This window comes from Falco punctatus (assembly GCF_963210335.1).
Source record: "Falco punctatus genome assembly, chromosome: 7".
NCBI classification, from domain to species: Eukaryota; Metazoa; Chordata; class Aves; order Falconiformes; family Falconidae; genus Falco; species Falco punctatus.
Genome location: NC_137587.1, coordinates 2,057,092 through 2,070,867, shown reverse-complemented (window position 1 = coordinate 2,070,867; position 13,776 = coordinate 2,057,092). Strand labels below are relative to the sequence as shown.

At 40.5% G+C, this 13,776-nt stretch overlaps 1 protein-coding gene across 7 annotated transcripts in view; it reads right to left on the bottom strand.

The window, feature by feature from the left end:
• LOC308067309 (transmembrane protein 263-like) overlaps nucleotides 1-13,776 on the bottom strand; it is a 204,224-nt gene that overhangs the window by 144,449 nt on the left and 45,999 nt on the right. The window contains exon 1 of one of the 7 annotated variants that reach the window (XM_080395961.1): nucleotides 4,760-10,570. The exons of the other annotated variants lie outside the window; for them this stretch is intronic. The gene's annotated coding sequence lies outside the window, so the exon portion shown is untranslated. Of the gene's footprint in view, nucleotides 1-4,759; nucleotides 10,571-13,776 lie in introns of those variants that run through there. 7 annotated transcript variants of the gene reach the window in all.

Below are 13,776 nucleotides of genomic sequence, written 5' to 3'. Positions count from 1 at the left end.
AATGTAGTCTATATATATGCAGTATTTATAACCAGTATCAGTGGGCCAAAATAATACCCATCTTAGAATATAAAAATATTGGCTGGCATAGCTAAGTGCATGATAAGTTTTTTTCTTCAAGTACTGTAGGAAACAGAAAGAATGAGAAAAGGGAGAGAGGAGGAAGTTGAAAAGGTGGCACAGGTTCTACACAAACAAACCTCTCCACTCTTCATACAATGATTTTGGCAGAAATATATTTATAAAGTGAATATTTGAATAACTAGAGGATAAAACTGTGAGCAAAAAGCAGCACTGCATTCACAAATATTAAGTGTCAAAAAGCCTTGCCTACCTTCCTTCAGTAAAATTAGTGCACCGAGTGAAAGTGATCCAATACTTGCCATTTTCAACGGTTGCGGGTCAAATGCATGTAATACTCTCAATCAGTAACATCTGAAATACATCTTTTTGTCCCTTATCCTTAGCAGAGATTTCATTTTCCCTCGCCTACCTTGTGTCAGGACACAACTTTTCAGCAGTAATAAAGATTGGCACTGAGAAAAATGCATGAGAATATGGGTGCTGCACTCAACTGGCTGGCATTTAGACTTACAAGTATTTCTCCCCAGAGTCGTCTGTCTAATTTCTGTCCTACAGAAAACTGCTGTCTTTCACATAGAACCAATACTCTCAGAGGCAACACACAGCTGTTTCAATAGTCTTTAATTTACCTGAGAGATGAAGAGTATGAAAAATTTGAAACAAAGACATTGCCGGGACTGCAAAACATGATAGATGTAAAATAAATTCAAGGCTGTGCACTAGAAGTTTTTCTTCTTGTGAGATGGATTATTAGGAGTACAACGGGGCTGTCAGCAATTTATTCATTTTGTATGTGCCCTTTTTATACCTTTCTCTTCTCAGTGCTTTGCTCTTCACTGTGTCTTTACCCTCTCAAGGAAACAGTCAAGAGCTGACAAAGCTGACTTGCCATCTCCAAACACACACAGCAAAAAGAGCCTATATCCTTCTCACTTCTCCTGCGTAATCTATAGAAAGCCTTTACACACAGTATACAATTGATATTTTTATACAAGCATATTTTAGCACTCACGAAAGCAAGCTCACACAAGTCAAGCAGGAAGAAGGCAGATGCTGTTGAAACCTTCAGACAGAGCTCTGATGGCATACCTCAGCTCTGACCTGCAGCCCAGACAGCTCCTGCCGTTCTGTCCCCATGGGTGAAATTTATCCCCGTGCCAGTTTCTCTTATTCTTGGACTAGAAAAAGCTGTTGAAGGCCCATTCTAGTCCACTCCTCCACCACTTATTTGACACTGTACATCACACCTAATTTGCAAGCTCCCCAATCCTGTTATTCCTCTCCTGAGACTCATTTCAGCAGACTGATGTAGTGCTGAGCTATGTACTACCTAGCAACACAGAGTATGTTGTGAACCAAAAGCAATTAAGATCTCGTCTAGAATCACCAATCTCATTTCAGTTGCAAAAAAAAAAAAAAAGCATTCCATATTGGATACTGCACTTCCAACACATTACAAAGAAAATGGCTACAAGAAAGTCAAAATTTAAGGGTGGGGGTGGAAGCATGCGTCAATGGAAGCATGCATAAACTGAACCTAAATTCATAGTTTGGGTTTTGCATTTCTGCTGTTACTAGAGGAACACAGTTTCAGGATAACTGCAAAGAAATACCATAGGTGTGAACTCTTCAGACCCACACTATTGTTGTTGCCACTAAATTCATGGCCAACTGCACCAGCACTGCAGCTCAGCGTGAAAACTGTTGCCCTTCTTAGATGCAACAGATCCTGCAGAATTTGAATAAAGGATTCCTTCTGTATCACTAGATCATTTTCTGCCCCAGAGAAGCTGAAATAGGACAGTTAAATGCAATGAGCTATTCCTGCAGCTCTTCTGCAAGACCAAATGTTGGGGACAACGAAGACTGTATCACTGCTGGCTTCCACAGAACACCGATCTACCTAGTCTCACACTAGCACATCTTTCAACTATTTAAAGGTATTTTTTTATTATTATTATTATTTAAAACACTCACACACAAGAGGTTTTTTGCAAGCAAATTTCGAATTACCACCTAGTATCAGTGTGTCACTATCCACAGCTGTTACCCTTTAAGCTTGGATATAGCCACTGAAAGTTTATGGGTATTTTTAAATTATCATGAATAGTCATTAATGCAGAGACCCTTTTCTTCTGACAGACATTAGAAATTCAAATTCCAACAACTGCCAAGCTCACTGCAGTCTCATCTTAAGGGAAAGCAGAAAGAAAACTGACTGTCCCCAAAGAGTTATTCAGACAGCTCACCTTTAAAAGGTTGTGACACAAAAGTGACAGAGCCAGAATATTTTGTAATAAGAAAACAGAAGCTTGAAATCACAAAATATACTCAGTGTTTGGTGCAATCATTACCGAGGAAAAGGAAAACAATAGGATTTTGATTGTTGTATAAATCTGCTAGTCTTGGAAGAAAAAGAGAGGGAGTGTAGGCAAACAAAACATATGATGCTTTAATTTTCAGCACCTAAGCCAGGGACTGCATTCATCAAAAAGGGCCCGTCCTGAAGCCTGAAAAAAAAGTTGTGACTAATCTCTTCACAGTCTCAAGGATCCAAACTGCTGACATGGTCTACTGCCCTTCTAGACAAGGAGTTAAGATATTTTTAACTGCAAGAAGAGATACTTACTCCAAGGACCAATAACTTAACTAGCCTCAAGAGCCCCTCTCATCATTTTATATAGAAGGTTATATGGCCCTGCCTGATACAAACAAGGCACTGGACTTGCACATTATGACTCAGGCTGAAAATATGGGAAGAAAACTCATCTATATGCATTTTTAGGAAGAGCCAGAAGAAGCCAGGCTTCTTCTGAAAGCTGTTTCACAGGTTTCAGATTGTAAAAATATTAAGTCATTGATCAATTTTACGATTTTACAGTGGGAATATTACGGATGAGTTAAAACAAAGCATCTGTATCAAACACCAGAACTACTGAAGTGCATGTTCATAGTTATGGTAGGCCAGCATCATCGCTTTCAACAGTCTCCTTCCCATTGCTTCCCTAAAGCAGAGAGAAAATTAATCTGGAAGGTGAAAGTATAGATTTTCACCTTTCCAAGTTTAAAAAAAAAAAAATAATCACTTGAGCTCTGGACACCCATGGGTACTTACTTCTTTGTGCTTGGTCAGAATCCTACAGCCCTGCCAAACTCATCTACACACTCAGTCTTTGACAGTGCTTGTCAGTATTTAGTAGCTAGGAGGTTTCATGGCTGAACCTTTACCATCAGCTATTGAAAATACTAGACAGTGCCTAAGTTGTAATATTTAAGCTTCAGAAGCAAAAGCTAAAACTGTTTTTCATAAGTTTGGACTCTTGAAAAAGCTTTCCAGAGTCCTCAGAGTGTGGGCTCTTTACAAGGCAGTCCATTACCTACTTTTGACAGCTGAGGAGGCAATTTATGCAACTGAGGTGCAGAAACAAGCCGACAAAGTTGATTCTAAAGCAAAATAAATTAAAATGTAGCGACTTGAAGTCCTGATTGATACAGTGATTTGAAAACAGCAGCCAACTTAGCTGACTGTGCGAGACACTCTGCTTAACAAGTCATTTTAATGAAAATTTCAAGGCATCACCACCACCAGTGAGCAGCAGGAGCCCTGGAAGGGATATGGAATCTGTTAAAACTCTATTTATATCCTACCTGTAGAGTGACAATATAATCACATTCTTGCTTTGTATTGATGCTCGTTGGAGAGACAGCATTACGTGACCAAAGATCAGGTTGTCACCGAACACTTGCATGCAGCTGGAATCTCAGAAAAGGTAAAAAAAGATCTGTTTCCCTCAAAACCATTGCTTTTATTTTAAATTGGGTTATTTAATCACTGCTTCTGCAAGAGCCCAGATAAGACTTAATTTTGATAGGCATGTATTACCACTGTTTGTAAGGTTGATTATCAGATAAAGCACAACTTGAAGGAATTTAGAATCTGAGCACACATATAACTGAACATCAAGAGATCCTATGCAACAGAGACTCACAGAACAGGGAAAAGATGCACCCTGGAAAAGAAGATGGCAAAAAGCTCTCAGGAAACTTCAGTTTATACCGAAAGACTGAAACCTCAGAAGTGCTGATCATAGCCTCTGAGCAAAGGAAGACAATATCAAATCTACCTCTGATGTTATCAAGATCGTCACAAGTTAACCCTTAGTGAGACCATTCAGTTTAGAAGTAGTGTCATTATGAAACCAACACCCCATGAGGTTACCAAATCGAACGACTTCCATGAACTTTGCTTACAAATATGGGGACTGTTTGTAACGCTTAACTGCAGGTCATGGATCTGCAGCTGTGAAAAATCTCTATGTAGTCAACACAAGGAGATTAAGAGTATTCCAAGAGATAGTCCAGAACAGTTACATCAGGTTCTCACTTGGGAAAACTTTCCTCTTTCCTTTCACTGATTGTACAGAGTCAAGGGAAATAAGGCAGCACAAAGATGAGAAAACTGATTTGTTACTTAAGACGATAAACTCCTATCTTTAAATTTCTTCCTTGCCCAACACCAAAGCATCAGGATAGGCATACATTGGTAGCATTTAGAAGAGACACACACCTATGTAGCAACACAAACCCAAGAGGGCCGCAGCTTGAGGAGCTTGGCAAAACTAAGACAAAAGAATCCTTTTTTTTCCCCACCCTGGCTCAATTTGTTAGTTTTTACCTGCATCACAGGTGCTGAGAACACGTGGACTTTCCTTGGAGGATGATAACCCTGTATTTTGGCAGTCAGAGACACTGCTGTCATGACAAGTCCCCAGAGAACAGCATGGCACATGGGCACACACAGCAGCTGCCAAGAGTCAGCGACTACTTGATTGTCTTCTCAGGGTTCAGCGATTTGCTAGGTACAGGCAAGCTGTGACTTTCAGAATTAAAAGTTTATCATTGCATCTGATATTTCTCCTACGGGAGGAGCTTAGAGGACCTCTTGGGTAAAAGGTCTTTCATACCTGACTGCAAAGATACTATCCCTTTTTGCGGTTTGGCTGCCAGGAGCAATAACTTGAAACTGACTGGTGAACCAAAGCTCGGCATCATAATTGGTGGCTATTATTTTGGGGGCTAATTTAAAAATTAATGAGCAATTCTCTGCATAAAAAGTCAGAACCAATATAATCAACTGACTGATTATAATATGTCTTCCTTCTCCCTACTCACAGCTTTCCCAGCAGCATAGTACCACTTTACAATGGTAGCATGATGTCTTTCCATCCAGCTACTCCCCCGCAAAAAATCCAATGTTCACATGAGCACAGACGGTGGATAAGCAAAGGAGGATGCATTTCACGTTAGGATGCAAAGACAGAAGCAGAATTGTGAATGTTTGCTAATTCTTTTACCATCAGTATCAGTAAGGGAAACAAGAATAATATGTAAGCAAGGAACAAATTACATATTAAAAAAAAAAAAAAAAAGACCATGAACTTCTATTGCTGATGCAGTAAAGCAGATCTGCAAGCCTGTATGCAGTGCTACATATTGTGCTAGATATTGCTTCAACCCTCTTCAAGATAACTACAGGAAGTGTTGCTATAGGTACTCGCATGCAGATATTTTTTTTTCATGAAACAGAACTATCTCAAGATTTTTTTAATAGATGCCTGTCAGGTGGCTGCAGCCTTGCCCCTGCAGAGAGGTGGGGCACAGGAAGCTAATCTGCTCTAGTTTAGCTCACAGGAGGTTCTACGTCAAGGGAATTTCAAAAAGGGATGCAAATTAAAATTTATGTGTGCTCATCATTGAATCGTACATCTGCCCCAATACGTGCCAGAGACTCCAAGAGACCCAACAAGGCTGTTCACCAAAGGCATCAAAATCACATATTCTTGGCTTTGAGGAACTGTACTTACCAGTAAAAAGAAAAGAAAAAAGCTAAAGGGAAAAAAAAAAAAAAAACAAACCCAAAAAGCTTGTTCATGTTCAGTCTACTGACTAAAAAGCATCAGTGCGACAAATGCAGTCGGTTTGGCTGCAGCACGTGTCCCGTGGGACATCAGTATCACCCGAAGCTCTCAGTGCTTCATGGGCAAGCCAGAGCAACGCAATACGGTATCACCTGGGTACCACCTCTGCTTGTGGGTAAGCACTTCTGCAAACAGGTGTGAAGAGGAACGCTGCACCCAGTATATAGATTTTAGGTTTTTTACTGTGAGTTTCCACAGCTAGCAGCAACAACGATCCGGTTGCCACATGAATGCAGGTAATTCTACAAGAGAAAGAGAGCCACAAATCAGAGGAGAAAAAAGGATTGAAAACTTTCCTTTGAAAGCTCTCACTAATTTGCTTGTTCACGGAGTAAGAAAAATTAAAATGCAGCACACAAAGTCAAAATCCGACTGGTTACTTTTCCCAGGGCATTTTGCACTTGAAACAGTTGTTGTTGGGCAAATTGTTTCCTTTCTCCCTCTCTGTACTCTCCCCAGTCTTTCACAGTATCATCTCTGATTACACTGTCTCCTTTAACTTCTTCACTTCAGATCTCCTTCAGCTCTTGGTAATCTCCCTATTTAAGTCATAGCAACAAGCACGAGATGTAGGAGGCCATTATACAAATTGCTCAAGGGCAATCATCTGGCACTACACAGACATGGAAAATCACCCCTGGATCCCTTAGTCAATATACATAGTTGTGCCCTGAAGTAACTAGGTCTCAAGAGCAGATGCGTCCTGAGCGACGCTCAAGCATCAGAAGCCACAGGATCTCAGGTTAATGGAATCTCTATTTTCACACACGCTGTGTCTTTATCACTTTCCTCCTTCATCTTCCTATTAGCATGCAATAGCAAACAGAGACCTATTGGAATTCATAAAGTAAGTCAATCTTCAAATTCTTGATTCATTTGTGTAGACTTCATAGATTTCAACTGCTGTCTCTGCAGGGAACTAAAGACCTGCACTCAATTCTATATTATTAAACACAAATATATAAATGCTGCCATTTGGTCTTAAAGCAATGATAGCACAGAAACTCAGGAGTCTGTGTTGCTGCATAGCAAAGAGCTGTTTAACAGGTAGAGACGAGAGGCTGAGTCAAAGACTCTGCAGAAGTCCAAATTCACCATTTCCTTCTTTTATGCATTTAAACACTTTGGAAAATGGTTTGTTTCATGCTGCAATATATCTCCTTCTCCCAGATGAGAGATTTCAGGTTAGACAAGCAGGATGATTGCCTCAAGCATCTGCCAAGGCTTCTGTATACCCAAACCTCCCACCGTTCTCCAAATACCCATGCCAAACAGCTGACTTCACAGCTGCTAGTTTTTGACTAGGTCGTTAGCCTAGGAATTAGCTAGACAGACATACAGTGACCGATCGCTTACAGGAAGACATTTCTGGAAGAGCATTCAAACAAGGAAGAGGCCACCTACTGTCCAGAGGCAAGTGAGTAAGAACAACAGTCTGAAGAAATCACCTGGACTAAAATGTGTCAAGAGGACATACGCACTGAGAAGACAGAAGCAACTTACATGACACCCAACGATCAAATCAAAATCATATTTTTCCATTTTTGTATACGCCAGAATTAAAACAGAAGAATACGGAGAAAGGGGCAAAGGGCAGAAACTAAAGCAAAAAACTTACTCATCCAATTTACGCAGATCTCAAGTTTCGTTCTTTACTTATCTATTACTAAATATGTTCCAACAATCTTGCTGCACCCTACAAGTACAGGAGCATTGACAGCAAAGGCTTTTGTTTCCCTGACAGAATGTGGCGTAATTATGTCAAGTTCGAACGCAAGAGCCCCTTCTCAATGCGGTATGTTTCCTAGCATAAATACAAGGTGATGTTTATTTTTATTTTGCCCAACTGAAACATATAGCCACGTATGCAACCCAGTTAAAGAAGTTTTTGAAAGCTGGGAAGCTCTAAAGCCCTGTATTTCCTACTTACAGTGCTACACAATTAGGTCACTTGTTACAGAATCTTAATAAGATTTATTATTTTATTAAGGCTATTTTTAGAAACCTCAATTAAGAGGTTGGCTCTGTTAGTCCAAAGCCATTCAAGTACATTAAAAAAACCAAGAGTTACCACCACCACACGGGCAACAATAAGATGATCTCAGAAGGAAGAAACACGGAAACTAAGCAACTCATCAGCTGTTTTAAGGACTATCATTCTTAAAACGGGCTGGAATGTGTGACGCTTGACTCTTGTATTCCTAGCTCTGCAGTCATGACCTTCCGTACGCCACTCCACTCTTTGCTTCCGTTTTCATTATGTATAGAATTGATCTACTTATCCTTAGCATCAAGCCACTGATTTGACAGGAGTGCTGCAAGTATTAATTTAATGTTTGGAAAGTGTTTAAACACTTTCAGTTGGAAAGTGCTGAAGGCAGACAGAGGATTACATTACACTCTGCAGCTAACCTGCTTTTAAGGGAGTATTAGGGTGGGGATTGCTTCTAGGCAGAGAACTCACACTTTTAGTTTCAGCCTGAAAGCACTTCAAACATCTGAGCTAAAGGATAAGACACTCACAGGGGAGATCTATAACGGGAAAGGCTGAGCTGAAAGTACTACATAGCAGTCCTGGTGGTTGATACTACCATCTTCAGACAAAGTCTTCTATGAAGACTGCAAAGAGAAGACAAAGTAAGTTGCATTCAAGATCAACCTGTAATGATACAAGGCTCAGTTTTCTCACAAAAGCAACACCTGGGAAGAACAGCTTAGCTTGCAAGGATTATTACTGAAGTTCAGAGAAAAAGTACAATGCCCACAGTTAAGTCCCAAGAGAAATAGCACTTTCACCATTGCCAGAGAGTCATTTGAGAGCTTTAAATACACCGCATTAATTTGCCACTTAATAAAGAGTTCTCTGTCATTAGACAGAAGAGCTACTCCTGTGTCCTTGCAGGAACAGAAAAAACATTAGAGAGCCCATTCCACGAGAACAATCTCCAAAACAAAACCTATTTTCAGCAGTAAATCAGAGCTCCTGTTTATTCTGAACAACAGTGGGAAGGCGCAGTTAAGAATAGCTACAATAAACCTGAGAGTACAAATCCCACCACGACTGCCCTGTGCTCCTTTTAAAGTGCTGATTTACTCCACCACCCCAAGCCTTCTGCTTCAAACTTTCACTGTGCTCTAAAGCTGCTTTCAGCAGAAGGCAGAGCGGTGCCACTCACCTCGAGCACCCAACAGGACTCTGAGCCTGCACTGGAGGCACGACAGCACCCTGAGAAATAACCCAGGCCATTAACAAGGTGTTACATTATTGTAACATGTAAATATTATACACATTTAAATTACGCGTTATTTAATAGGGAGCTTGCTGCTTCATGCAAGAACAGAACGCATGCTTCTGGAACGTATCAGACCGCATCACTGTTTTAAGGTTATAAATGCTACTGTGGCCAGTGAGAGTAAGCTGTTAGAGTAAGGGAGGGGTAGAGTATTAGGGATTCCCTGCCTTCATCACTCTCTTGCCTGTGTAGTTTTGGACAACTCAGTAAGCTTCTTTTTATTCAGCCTCCTTACCCATGACGTAGTATTACTTGCATCTCCTTTCTCAAAAGTCATGGGAATCAATACTCAGTGAAGACTTGAAATGACGCTTTAGCAAAGCACACAGAGAAACAGCCGCATCTTTCACAAGACTCCTCCTCCGTCAGTTTGTGTGCTTTAGACTAAGGAGGAAGAAACGGCAGGTGGGACACCAGGGGCTGTGGAAGCCATACCCTGTGTAGCTCTGCTGCACATGGGAAGAAGCCAACACCTCAGCTTCTTTCCGTCTGAAGTGTCAGCTTTACTACACACAGAGCATTTCCAGAATTCTCCCTGGGAAGTTTATTACCAGGAGAGAAAATGAACTTTACTCTTAAGAGTTTGCAAATTGAGTTTATTAAAAACAAACAAGGCAACATACTTCCCAACCTGCTGCGGCCGGTAAGACATTCGACAGGGTACGTTGTCACTAACACAGGTCCATCTTTATACTGCCAACACTTCCTTTTTATCAGTCTTAGGATCTCCACACAGTCTGCTAAGTTCAGAGAGGATGCCAAAGGAAGGAAAATTAGACAATTAGACAAGAAGCAGTCAACTGACTTGTTCCTGTCTCCACTTTGCTTATGTCACTAGAGACCTTGCTGTTTTTAACAGTTTTAGCCAAAACAGGAGGGCTTCTCTGCCTACATGCACTATGTTATCGCCTACAGATTTCTATAGCTACATTCATTCTGGATATACGTCTGAATGTTATTTTAGAAAGAGTAATAAATGAATAATCCAATAAAACCTTGTAGTGACAATGACACGATCCATGGGAGTGACTGACACGCCAGAAATTAATTCTGCTTTGAAAAGGAAAGATGGCCTTTGAAGAGCATGCCCTTACTTAGCCAGCGTGTACTTGAAGAGATGAAGTTACTTGACACAAGGAAGAATCACAGGAATTTTATCTGAGGACAGGATTTTACAAGTTTCTCTCACAAAAGTTCATCCTCCACGTGAGTAATAGCAAGCAATAGCAAAATCTTTCACTGAGGAGGAAAGCATGTGACGAGGGAGAGAGGCAATAGAACAGAATAGCTACAAAAGAAAACAGTCTGATAATCCTGATAAACAATGCAGTGTTTTAATACAATTTAACACAATTATGTGAGATTGGCTGCCACTGTTCTGCCTCTGCCCATGCTGAAACACATAATAAACATGAAGATGAGGGTCTGAACTTATCCTACAATATCAGTGAGGAATGACACGCCCAGGGTTATGCAGATATTATGTCCAGCAAATGGGTAAAATTAATAAATTTCTAATTTCCCTTTTTTGTCAGAACAGGCATGCAGTTATTTCTTCTCATGGCACAACCTTACACACTTCCCACTGGTTTTGCTGCTCTGTCATTCTGGACTGAGTCGTCATTCTTAGTGTGAGCACGCATGTAAGATTTGCCCTAGAGCCTGACTACTTGGGAAATTAATTTCTACTATGTGTGGGTCTCAAGAACTGGAAACAAGAGTCAACTCACTCGCTAAAGCTGCTACAGCTGTGGTTTAGTTTAAGACTATGAGCTAGGACTGAGAAGGTAAGGTTAAAAAAAAAAAAAAAAAAAAAGAGTGAGAGAATTAATACACAAGACTTCTTTCAACTTCAGCTTCTACTTTCCAGACTATTTTAAGAAAGTCTTCCAAGGCCTTTATTTATTTTCTCCCAGTGGTAGAAGTCATTCAGTGTACAAATGCATAATCAGACTGTATGACAACTGGAAAGTAAAGCAAAAGAGAAAAGCCAGCTTGCCTTTGGGCAAGGAACTCTCCCATTTTATTTCTGATATTGGGAACACACACACACACAACATGAACATAAACACAGATTAATTTCAAGGATAAAAAAAAAATCCATCTGTGTATTCATCAACATTTATGATTCAAATGAATATGTTCATTCCACTTTGCAATGACGGGGTACCCACTGTAACACACTCCCATTTTTTCACTGAAAAGCCACGACTTAAGCGACTGTGCTGCCTACACGTACGGCTCAAGGCCCAGCAGCTCAAAGGAGATGGAACATTAGCACAACACAGTGAAGAAACCTGCTCTCTCATTTTGAGCTTTCTCCATCAATCTAATACCCTGTGTGAAGTAGTAAGTGAATTTATTAAAGACATAAAAGCAGGTTCATGGGATGATGACACTGCTTTAGTGCTACAACTCAATGACGAAGCCAACAATCGGCAAGCAGATTGCATTTTCCACACAACACTAATTAATAGGAGAAAGGTAGGAGGGAAAGAAAACCTACAAGCAAAATACAAACCTAAAAACATCCGAGACACTGCACCATCTCTGAAATCCTAATTCAGTCATGCATTACTCTAACAAGGTCTATACAGCAAAAACACAAGACAAAGGAGGTGTGGTGAAGAAGAAATTTCCCACGGAGCTCTCCCCAGATCCATTCCCGTTTGCGCAGGGTATCAACAAACAGGGAGGTTCTCAACAGGGAGGAAGCAACCTCTCTGCTATTTAGCAGACACATTTTTATTTCAGCTTTTCTTCCTGAAGCAGCACTCAAACCCCTCTAAAAGTCGACCAAAATAGACCATGCTTCCTATCTCAAGGAACACAGAAAACATTTATAGATATGATATAACAAAAAAAGCAATAAAGACCCAGACAGAATGACAACCAAGTGCAGCAACAACAATACTAGGATGAGTTTTCAGTGAAGTTTAATATACAGAGTGCCAGAGTTCTTTTTTTCTCCTTAAGCAATAAACTGAGTGAACAAACGCCAACGCCAAAATTAAGTGGCTGTGTTCTGCTCGCCATCCTGAAAGAGAATTGTGAATAGCTCTGCTTCCCCACTCCTCCATTCATATGGCTCCCCAAATCTACCATATCTGTCATAACAGATGCACTGCAATACCTGAACACAGCACACTGTGCGACAGGAAATGGCACAGATCAAATCACTTTGAACAAATCTGTAAATTCAAGGTTTCCTGTGAGAAAAGGCCTGGCCCCACAGAAAGTGCTCATCTATTTCTATGCATTAGGCAGCCTTGCGCAGCGACTGCACACTGCTTCGTCTCCCCCTTTTCCTCCCTCCCTAATATTTTACTGCACACAGAAATGCGTCAGTGTAATATTGCAGCCTATGGCTATGACAAACGTCTTTGGACTATTTTCGTTCTTTGATGCTATGAAGTATCATGAATGTATTTGATATCCACAACCAAAGCTGTAATTGAATTTGAGGGGGGAGGGAAAAGTCTATTTTCTTTGCCTGATGCAATGGTAGCTGAAACCAGCAACGATAATCTGCCAGCACAAAGCACAAGAATGACGATCGTATCTGACACCACTTTCCAAGCCAAGACGATGATAGGTGGATGAACAAATCAGTCCAGACAATCTCATGCTGCAGCATTAACAAATGCCACAAGGGTCTAGTACTTCATGACCCGAGCATCAAGTGAGGGATGAACAGTATGACTTCTAGGTCTTTTCCACCTTTAACCCTCTTTTATTAAAGTTACAGAATCAAACAGCGGCCTTGGACTCGCAAACTAACTCTGTGAGGTTACCAGTTGCATTAAATCTGTCTCCGAGATAAGTATTCCCTTACCATGGAGACAGTTTGCCTTACAAAGCATATACTCAAGACACAGAAAGAAACAGCCACAGAAAGAAGCAGTGTCATAGAGTGAGGTGGCAAGGAAAATATGTTGGTTATGCTTCATTGGTATATAACCAAATTTAAGAATTCCTTTCAAAAATTATCTTAGAACTTGCCTGAATCATACCACTGCATCCCTGGTACAAGTCTAAGTCAAATTTCAAGTCCTAAAATTCCTGAAGGGTCGCATCCACCCCACAAAATAAAGAATTTCTAACAAAGCAATATGGGAAACACACCATTCTGAGAACTGGTCCAACCAACAATATATTTATTGAAAACACACTGGAACTTTTTAATACTCAGAAGTCTGGAAGGTGTACAGTGAATTCGCACCGTGCAGCATGACATCCTGCGCTAGGGCCAGGACTTCACTCCATGCAAGACTGGAGTTGCACCATTTCAACTTTTTTCTTGACCAGAGATAGTCGACATTCATATTGCTACTCTGAACATACACACAACCAAATGATACCCAAAACATTAGCAATCAATACCAGTATGCTCTCACAAGATTCATCTTTTCTTACTTCTT